The sequence below is a fragment of the Hyaena hyaena genome, unplaced genomic scaffold (assembly GCF_003009895.1).
Source record: "Hyaena hyaena isolate Hyena2069 unplaced genomic scaffold, ASM300989v1 scaffold_344, whole genome shotgun sequence".
Classification (NCBI taxonomy): domain Eukaryota; kingdom Metazoa; phylum Chordata; class Mammalia; order Carnivora; family Hyaenidae; genus Hyaena; species Hyaena hyaena.
Genome location: NW_024080977.1, coordinates 658,179 through 668,672, shown reverse-complemented (window position 1 = coordinate 668,672; position 10,494 = coordinate 658,179). Strand labels below are relative to the sequence as shown.

At 35.3% G+C, this 10,494-nt stretch overlaps 1 pseudogene; it reads right to left on the bottom strand.

Annotated features, from left to right (window-relative positions):
- Nucleotides 1-978: 978 nt before the first annotated feature.
- On the bottom strand, nt 979-9,923 carry LOC120243552 (annotated as a pseudogene).
- Between the last annotated feature and the right edge of the window lie 571 nt (nt 9,924-10,494).

The window sequence follows — 10,494 nt, the reverse complement described above, 5'->3', positions numbered from 1 at the left end:
GTAATAGTAAGTCCTTAGCTGTAAATAATTAACTGTAAATGGATTAAATTTCTCAAAGGACAGACTCACTGAATGGATAAAATAAAAACAAGGTCCAACTATGTGATGCCTACAAGACTTATTTCAGTTTTATGAACACACATTGGCTGAAACTGAAAGATGAAAAAAAGGTATTTCATGCAAATGACAATGAAAATGAAAAAAGATAAAATGTATCAGAAAAAAAGACTTTATGTAAAAAACTAATGAGACAAAAAAGTTCATTATATACTAATAAAGGGGTCAATTCATCAGTAGGACATAATAATTGTAAAATACATTCACTCTCATTGGAGTATATAACTATATTAAGCAAAGTTTAATATATCTGAAGGCAGAAATAGACAATTCATTAATAATTATGGACTTCAATACCCCACTTTCAACAATGTATAGATCATCTAGACAGAAAAAAAATAGTAAGGAAATACTGGACTTGAACTACACTTTTGACCAAATGGACCTAATAGACATATACAGAATATTATATCCAATAGCAACAGAATACATTTTCTTCTCAAGTTCGTATGGAACATTTTGTAGGGTAGCTCATATGGTAGGCCACAAAACAAGTCTTAGCAAATTTAAGACTGAAATCATAACAGGTATTTTTCCCAAACACAACTGTATGAAATAAAAAATCAGTAACAAGAAGAAAGCTGGAAATTTTAAAATATATGTGGAAATTAAACAATGCATTCCTGAATAACAGATAGATCAAGGAAGAAATCAAAAGGAAAAACAAAAAACATATACATATTCAAACTAACAAAAATGGAAACACAACATACCAAACTGGAACAAAAGCAATTTTTTTTTTTTTTTGGATGATACCAGGATGTGTTTACAAAATTGCTGTAGGAAAACATGATTAGCAACTAGCATCCTCTGGCTTACTGTGCTAAGCAACCGGCTCTATTACCAACTTCTCAGAGAACCTTAACGCTGGGGAGTATAGCTGAGATATTTCTTGCCAAATGAAACCACTTTAGTTAAAGCCCCTTTAGGGAAAATTTTTTGGTTACTTCTTCAGGGATGGTTGGAAGGACTGTCACACTATCTCCATTCCTCCAATTAACCAGGGTGTCAACTCTTTTTTCTATTGCCAGGTTAAAAGAAATAACTACGTTGAGTATCTCATCAAAGCTCCTGCCAGTGGTAGCTAGATAGAGGATGACAGCTTCAATTTCTTATCAGGACCAAAAATAAATATCACACAAGCTTCACAGGCATGCCCTGTTCATCCTTCTCTATTGGGTCTAGCAATACATAAGATAGTAAGGTCCTAATTCTTATCATCAATACTTGAAAAAGGTAACATTCCTGTGGACTTCTCACCATCGTAAAGCATTGATACCCTTGCTCCAGACAAGAGAGTCTTCTACACTGTCTATTAAAAGAGCAACTATCTTTAACATTCCTCTTGGTAAATTTCGTACCAGATTTGCTGCTCTGCCAAGCTTTGTAGTACACACTGGAGTAAAGTCTCAAGCATGGGACAAAAGATTGCCCCATGTTTCTCCCAGAGAGTCATGGAAATAGATGTGGCCAATGATAGTATTGGCCTCAAAGTTGGGAGACTTATCCCCAATAAGAAGACATCTAGGCTCAGCAGCAGCAGTTATATGAGAGGATAGTATGACAGTAGGTTCTTGTGATGGAGGTTAAAAACAGTTCTAAGAGGGCAATTCCAAGAGGACAACATATGCCTACATAAGAAAAAACTATTTCAAATAGACCACCTAAATTTATGCCTCGAGAAACTAGAAAAAGAATAACTAAGCCCAAAGCTAGCAAAAAGAAGGAAATAACAAAGATCAGAGAAAAAATAAGTGAATTAGAAACTGGAAAACCAGGGGCGCCTGGGTGGCTTAGTCGGTTAAGCATCCGACTTTCGCTTAGGTCATGATCTCGCGGTTCGTGGGTTCGAGCCCTGCGTCGGACTCTGTGCTGACTGCCAGCTCGGAGCCTGGAGCCTATTTCAGAGTCTGTATCTCCCTCTCTCTCTGACCCTCCCCTGCTCACGCTGTCTCTCTCTCTCTCTCTCTCTCTCCTGAAATAAATTAAAAAATATTAAAAAAAAAAAAAAGAAACTAGAAAACCAATAGAAAAGATCAATAAAATGAAGAATTGGTTTTTTTGAAAACATAGAACAAATTGACAAACTAGACAAAGAGAAAAGAGAAAAAACACACAAACAAAAACATCAGAAATGAAAGAGGGGACATTCAACAAGAGGATATAACAATTGTAAATATCTATTTACCCAACATTAGAACACTTAAATACATAAAGTATATATTAGTGAACATAAAGAGAGAAATTGATGGTAATACAACAATAGTAGGGGACTTTATACCCCACTTACATCAATAGATAGATTATCCAGACAGAAAATCAGTAAGGAAACAATGTCTTTGAATGACACATTAGACCAGATGGATGTAACATATGTATATAAAACATTCCATTCAAAAACAACAGAATTCTTTTCACCTGCACATGAAACATTCTCCAGAATAGATCACATGTTTGACCACAAAATAAGCTTCAATAAATTTAACAAGATTGAAATTAAAACATGAGTCTTTTCTGACCACAACAGTTTGAAATTAGAAATCAATCATGAGAAAAAAAAAAACCTGGAAAAATACAAACATGTGGAAGATAAACAATGTAATACTAAACAACATGATACTAAACAGCAATGGGTCAATGAAACAGTCAAAGAAGATATTAAAAAATACATGAAGACAAATAAAAATAAAAACACAATGGTCCAAAATCTTTAACATACAACAAAAGCAGTTCTAAGAGGAAAATATATAGTGACAAAGGCCTACCTCTAGATACAAGAAAAAGCCTAAACTTACACCCAAAATAACTACAAGAAGAACAAATAAAACTCAAGGTGAATAAATAGAAGGAAATAATAAAGATCAGAGCAGAATTAAATGACATAGAGATGAAAAAAAGAAGGAAAGATAGAAAGAAGGAAGGAGGGAAAGAAGGAAGGAAGGAAGGAACAGAAAGGAAAGGGGAAAAAAAACAATGAACCAAGATCTGAGTCTTAATAAGCTCAAGATTAACCAAATTTATAAACCCTTAGCCAGGCTTATCAAGAAAAAAAAGAAAGGACCCAAATAAATAAAATCAGGAACAAAAGAGAAGTAACAACTGATACCACAGAAATACAAAGGATTGTAAGAGAATACTACAAAAAATTATATGTCAGCAAATTAGACAACCTAGAGGAGGACAAATTCCTACAAACATATAATCTACCAAGACTGAATCATGAAGAAATAGGAAGTCTGATTATAACTAGTAAGGAGATAGAATCAATAGTCAAAAATTTCCCAATAAAGAAGAGCCTGTGAACAAATGGCTTCCCTAGTGTATTCTACCAAACACTTAAAAAAGAGTTCATGCCAATCCTCCTCAAACTCTTTTTAAAAATTGAGGAGGAGGGAACATTCCAAATCATTTTATGAGGCACCATTGTACTGATACCAAACCCAGACAGGACACTACAAGGAAAGAGAATTCAATGCCAATAATTGCGATGAACATAGATGAAAAAATACTAACAAATTCAATTTAACATGACTTTAAAAGGATAATATGTCATGATCAAGTTGGATTTATCCCTGGGATGCAAGGATAGTTCAATATACAAAAATCAGTAGATTAACAAAGTAAAGGATAGAAATCATGTGATGCTCTCAACAGATGGAGGAAAAGCACTTGACAAAATTCAACATCATTTCATGATAAAAACTCAATATATTAGGTAGTGAAAGAATATACCTTAACATAATAAAGGCCAGATATGACAAACCCATAGCTAACATACTCAACAGTAAAAATCCAAAAGTTTTTCCTCTAAGATCAGTAACAACACAGAAATGCTCTTCTTTATTCACCATATTCTATTTACTATATTACTGGAAGTCCTTGCCAGAGCGACTAGGCAAGAAAAGAAAGGCATCCAAATCAGGAAGAAAGATGTAAAAATTTCTCTAAGTAGATGACATGATCTTAAGTATAGGAACCCCTAAAGACTCCACCAAAAAAATGTGAAAGCTGCTAGATCCAGTAAAGTTGCAAGATACAAAATCAACATACAAAAATCAGTTGTGTTTCTATATACCAACAATGAACTATTCAGAAAAGATGCAATTTACAATTGCATCAAAAAAAGAAAAAACTTAGCCAAGTATTAACAAATTTAACGAAGGATGTGAAAAATCTGAACAATGAAAACTATAATCATTGAAGAAGGAAACTGAGGAACATGAGCAAATACATTGGAAGAATTAATATTGTTAAAATGTCCGTACTACGCAAAGTGATCTACAGCTTCAATGCAATCTCTATAAAAATTCCATTGACATTTTTTTACAGAAATAGAACAATCCTAAAATGTATAAGAAACCATATGAAGATACTTAGGGGGCTATAGTTGTGTTAGATGTGCCCTAGTAAAATTGTGAAAAAGAGACAATAATAATAGCTAAGATTTTTTTAAGTACTTTATATGTATCAAGCATTTTCAACCAGTTTTCTTTTATTTAATCTTCAAAATCCTGTCCTGAGGGAGGCATTATTATTATTGTTGCTTTACAGATAAGTAAAATAGATTACAGAAAAGTAAATTGTCTAGCATCACACAGTTGGTAAATGCAGACTGATAGAAGAAGCCATGCATTAAATACTTTGTAGAGTCATCTAATCATTGTAGACTTGAGTTCATTCAAAAATAAACTAAAATCCAGAAATAAACCTTCAAATATATGGCTAAAGAACCTTTGACATGACTACAAAAACAAATAAAAAGAAAAGAAAAGGAAAAGATAGTCTCTTCAACAATGATGCTGAGAAAACTGGATATCTACATGAAAATGATCCTGGATCCCTAGATTATACCACTCACAAAAATTACTCTTGAGTATACTCACTGCCAAAGAAAGCACCTTTTGAAGGACTACAGGAGTGGATGGATGGATAGATGGATGGATGGATGGATGGATGGATGGATGGATGGATGGATGGATGGATTGCAAACTAATCAAGGGTCTCAATCATCTACTTTAATCCTAGTCCAATTTGAAATACTTAAATAGCCAATCTGATACCTTTTTAGCTAATAAGATTTTAGAATAGTTTTTAACTTCTAGAAAATAGTTTAGAAATTATATTATAGCACTTTTTTTTTCATTTTTTCAATGTATTATTGTTGACAGAGTAATAGACCATGAGTGAGGAAGGGGCAGAGAGAGAGGGAGATGCAGAATCTGAAGGGAGATGCTGGCCGAGCTGCCAGCACAGAACCCAACGCAGGGCTTAAACTCAAGGACTGTGAGATCATGATCTGAGCTGAAATTGGACATTTAACTGAGCCACCCAAGTGCCCTATATATTATAGTACTTCTAATGGAAACTGACCTTTCTTTTACTCTCCTTCTTAAAGAAAAAAAGATAAGTCACCCTATCTGAAAAAAAAAAGTTAAAAAATAATACACTTTTTGTGATATAGATTCATATTCACTGCATCCAACAACAGAATTTAGCTTGGTACTTTAACAGCTTGGTGTTAAGAGAAGTTCTGAAGTTTCAACAAAGCTTATCAGAGCTCACATAAAAAAAAATCTATGAATATACTAATTTAGTATAAGATTACTTTTTAATGTTTTACTTATTTATTTCTGAAAGAGAGAGAGCATGCAAGCAGGGGAGGGGCAGAGAGAGAGGAGAGGATCTGAAGCAGGCTCTGCTTTGACAGCAGTGAGCCTGATATGGGGGCCAAACTCACAAACTGTGAAATCATGACCTGAGCCAAAGTTGGAGACTCAACCAACTGAGCCACTCAGACACCCCATAAATACTAATTTGGAGGTAGTGACTGAAATGGTTTTAAAAAGAGTTATCTAAATAGCCAATACAATCTTGAGAAAGAAGAACAAAGCTGGAAGTATCACAATGCCAAATTTCAAGATATCCTACAAAGCTATAATAATCAAAAAAGTATAGTGCTGGCACAAAAATAGTTGCCTAGATCAATGAACAGGATAGAATAAATCAATAAACCCACACCTATATGGTCAATTAATCTATGACAAAGGAAGCAAGAGTATACAATAGGGAAAAATGTTTTCTTCAATAAATGGTGTTGCAAAAACTGGACAGCTACATGCAAAAGAATGAAATTGGACCACTTTCTTATACCATACACAAAAATAAATTCAAAATGGATTAAGGACCTAAATGTGAAACCTGAAACCATGAAACTTCTAAAAGAAAGAAGGCAGTAATCTCTTAGACATTGGCCTTAGCAACATGTTTACAGATCTGTGTCCTCAGACAAAGGAAACAAAAGCAAATTAAACTATTGGGACTATACCAAGATAAAAAGATTTTGCACAGCAAAGGAAGCCATCAACAAAACAAAAAGGCAACTTACTGAATGAGGAAGAGATTTGCAACTGACATAATTGATAAAGAGTTTATATCTAGGGGCGCCTGGGTGGCTCAGTCAGTTAAGCCTGCAACTTTGACTCAGGTCATGAACTCGCAGGTTTGTCATTTGGAGCCGGAGTCAGGCTCTGGGCTGACAGCTCTCAGAGCCTGGAGACTGCTTCAGATTCTGTGTGTGTCTCTCACTCTGCCCCTCCCCATCTGGCATTGTCTCTCTCTCAAAAATAAATAAACATTAAAAAAAGAGTTAATATCTAAAACATGTAAAGGACTGATACAACTCACACACACACATGCACATACATGCACAATCTGATTTAAAAATGGGCAGGAGTGTTGTATGGAAACCAATTTGACAATAAATTATTTTTGAAACTAGACATTGAGTTGACATTTTTTCAAAAAATAGGGGCGCCTGGGTGGCTTACAGTCAGTTGAGCATCCAACTTTGGCTTAGGTCATGATTTCATGGTTCGTGGGTTCGAGCCCCTAGTTGGGCTCTGTGCTGACAGCTAGCGCAGAGCCTGGAGCCTGTTTCAGATTTTGTATCTCCCTCTCTCTCTGACTCTCCCCTGCTCATGCTGTCTCTCTTTCTCTCCCAGAAATAAATAAAAACATTTAAAAAAATTAAAAAATTAAAACCCCCCCAAAAAAGACAAAAAATACATACAGATGGCCAATAGACACAGGAAAAAATGCTCAACATCACTAGTCATCAGGGAAATGCACATCAAAACTACGAGACACAACTTCACACCAGTCAGAATGGCTAGTACCAAGAAGAAAAGAAATAACAAGTGTCGGTGAGGACGTGGAGTAAAGGGAAACTTAATACAGTGTTGGTGGGAATGTAAATGGGTGTGACCACTGTGGAAAACAGTATAGAGGGTTCCCAAAAAATTAAAAATAGAAATACCGAATGAGTGATTTCACTACTGGGTATTTACTCAAGGAAAACAAAAGCACGAATTCAGAAAGATATGCGCCCCTATGTTTATTGCAGCCAAAACTGGGAAGTAACCCAAGTGATCATGAATAGATGAATGGATAAAGAAATGGATGTGTGTGTGTGTGTGTGTGTGTGTGTGTGTGTGTGTGTGTAATGGTAATGGTATGTTACTCAGTCATAAAAAAGAATGAGATCTTGTCATTTGCAACAAGCATGGATCTAGAGGGTACTATGAGAAGTGCAATAAGCCAGACAGAGAAAGATAAGTAACACATGATTTCACTTACAACAAAGATAAACAGACAGAATCATAAATACAGAGGACAAACTGGTGGTTGCCAGAAGGCTCAGGGAAGATGGGTGAAATGGGTGAAAGAGATTAAGACTCGCAAGGAAGAAAAGTACAGCATAGGGAATATAATCAATTAATACTATAATAACAGTTTATGGTGACTACACTTCTCCTAGTAAGCATTGAATAATGTATAAAATTGTCAAATCACTATGTTGTATACCTAAAACTAAGATAACATTGTATGTCAACTATATTTCAATACATTTAAATACTATTAATAAAAAGTTGTCAAATATATGTTCCAAATAGCCAATGTGACAAGTACATTTTATTGTAAGCAATTCATTATAACATTTTTTTGTCTTTGGGCAGAATAGAAAAATGTACTTATTAGATCTCAAGTTGTAATATGGAAAGTATAGAATTCCTAGTTACTTGAGCATGAAATATAATTTATAAAAAATTCTGAGTAGCTTTACTAAATTTGATTTTCTATTAAAATATCTGTTATAAAACTTTTCATGTGTATAATCTCATTATAAATTGATTTCTAGCTAAGAAAAAAAAGACACCTAATGTATCAGTTTCCATTTTATGATAAAACTTATTAAGAAAATATTTTCATACTCAAGAAAACTACAATATATTGTCAGTACAAATATTGCACGTTTTTTTCCATTGTTTGCTGTTGTATTCCTAAAAGTTTATGTCTTAAAATCAGACCACAAAACATTAGATTTTTTTCTATATAATTAGGAACCAGGCAAGTATTCTGCTTTGTCTCTTGAGGACATGTTTAGAGCCCATGGCAGTTATCATTAGTTAAAAACCCATCTCAGACTTCTCTGTCTTTTCTAAGCCCAAGTTTACTTATTACTAAACTTTAGCTGGTGGGCTTACAAGTGGACCATGTTTAAAGAAATTTTCAAGGCATGGAATTTGGATTGGGCTTAGCTATTATCACAAGAAATAATACATTGCTTGGTGTAGAAATAATTTTTTTATCTTAGAATTTTTGCACCCCTTGATATTTTTCTTATGGATCTTGTCTATTTCCACCTTGCTTTATGGTTACCTATATGCAATGCTTATTCCCCTATTATATTATAAATAAGACACTGAGTTTTACTCCTATTTTTTTTAACTCACACTACTTTTTATAGGTATTTAGCAAATAGGAGTTCCTGAATCAATGTCGTTTGAATGTCAAATTGACCAATTAATTTGTCTGACTTCATATATAGAATTGTGATAATGCCAAAGCTGTTTAGAGAAACTGTTGGCTCCACCATGATTGTAAACATCAATGATACAATAATTAAACTTGTTCTATAGATCAGCTTATATGCAGAGAGATGTCATTTTCTTCTTCCTTCTAGTTCATTTTCTTAAATAGGCAGCTGCTCACTTAAGTACTTCCTGTAAGAGGATTCTGATATTTTAGCACCCTCCAGAGGCTTCCATGGTATTCTGGCAGTTGTCCTTGGAAAGTATGCAGGTGCATAGCTCCCAGAAGCCCACAATTTTGCATTAGAGACATAAAAGTTGCCAGGATCTGCAACACCTGGCATGTCTTCTGGGGACTTCAGCAGGCTTCTCAGAAGGGACATCTCAGAAGAAGCCTGGCTGGCACTTGGGTCACCCACTCTGGGGAGCTGATCATAAGTCAGAGGCAGGCCCCTAAGAGACATACAAAATGACCTTCAAACTGTGGAAAGGAATATTAAGGCCTCCACCTAACATATTTTGTCTAAAAATATAAAACTATGTACTTGATTATTACTCTTTGGTAAGAAGATTGCCAAAATATGGAACTCAATATAGCCTGAGGAAAGAACGGGAGAGATAGATGCCAATCCTTTCTTTGCTTAAGTTTATCATAGTTTACTGATCCTAACCTTAACCCTAATCCTCACTGTGAACCAGGTGTAGCACCAGGTGTAGCAGATACTGCAGATACCATGCCCCATACTTGCTGAGCCCACCTGCATTCACCTTAGGTGCAGTAAATGGTTTGTAGCATGCTAAAACCCTTCCATGGCTAGCACCGGCATGTCTCTTTTCTGCCTGATTCTCCAGCACCATGGGAGTTTGGAGTTTTCTCTGCCAATGACAAGTGTAACCCAGAAGTGAAGGGGAGTTAAAGCCACTGGCAAAAACCATCGATCAATGGGGAATGTAAGTTGGTGGATAAATGCCCCATCTGCCCTAATCATCTAGAAAAGGATGATTCTGAGGTATGTCCAACATAGCTTCAATTGGGATTGAGCCCACAGCAGCAGCATGCTTCATAGCACACCCAGTGGATCATTGTGCCCTTGTGCTTCCGAAGACCACCTCCTAAGGAAACAACCTGCATTTAGCCCTTCACACAGGGACTGCTATTGAGGCCATCCAAAATGTCAGGTGAAATGGATTTATGTAATGTTGCCTAATTAACTGAACTAATGATTACATAATGAAAACATGTTTTTAAAAGATTACTTCAAAGAAACCTCATAACGAAGAGAATACTGATATGAAAAAGCAAGTAAACAAGAAACTGACTCTGTTGACAGTTTTCTTTTTTTTTTTAAATGTTTTATTTATTTCTGAGAGAAACAGCATGAGCAGTGGAGGGTCAGAGAGAGAGAGGGAGACACAGAATCTGAAACAGGCTCCAGGCTCTGAGCTGGCTGTCAGCTCAGAGCCCGACTAGGGGCCCGAACTCACGAACCGCGGGATCATGACCTGA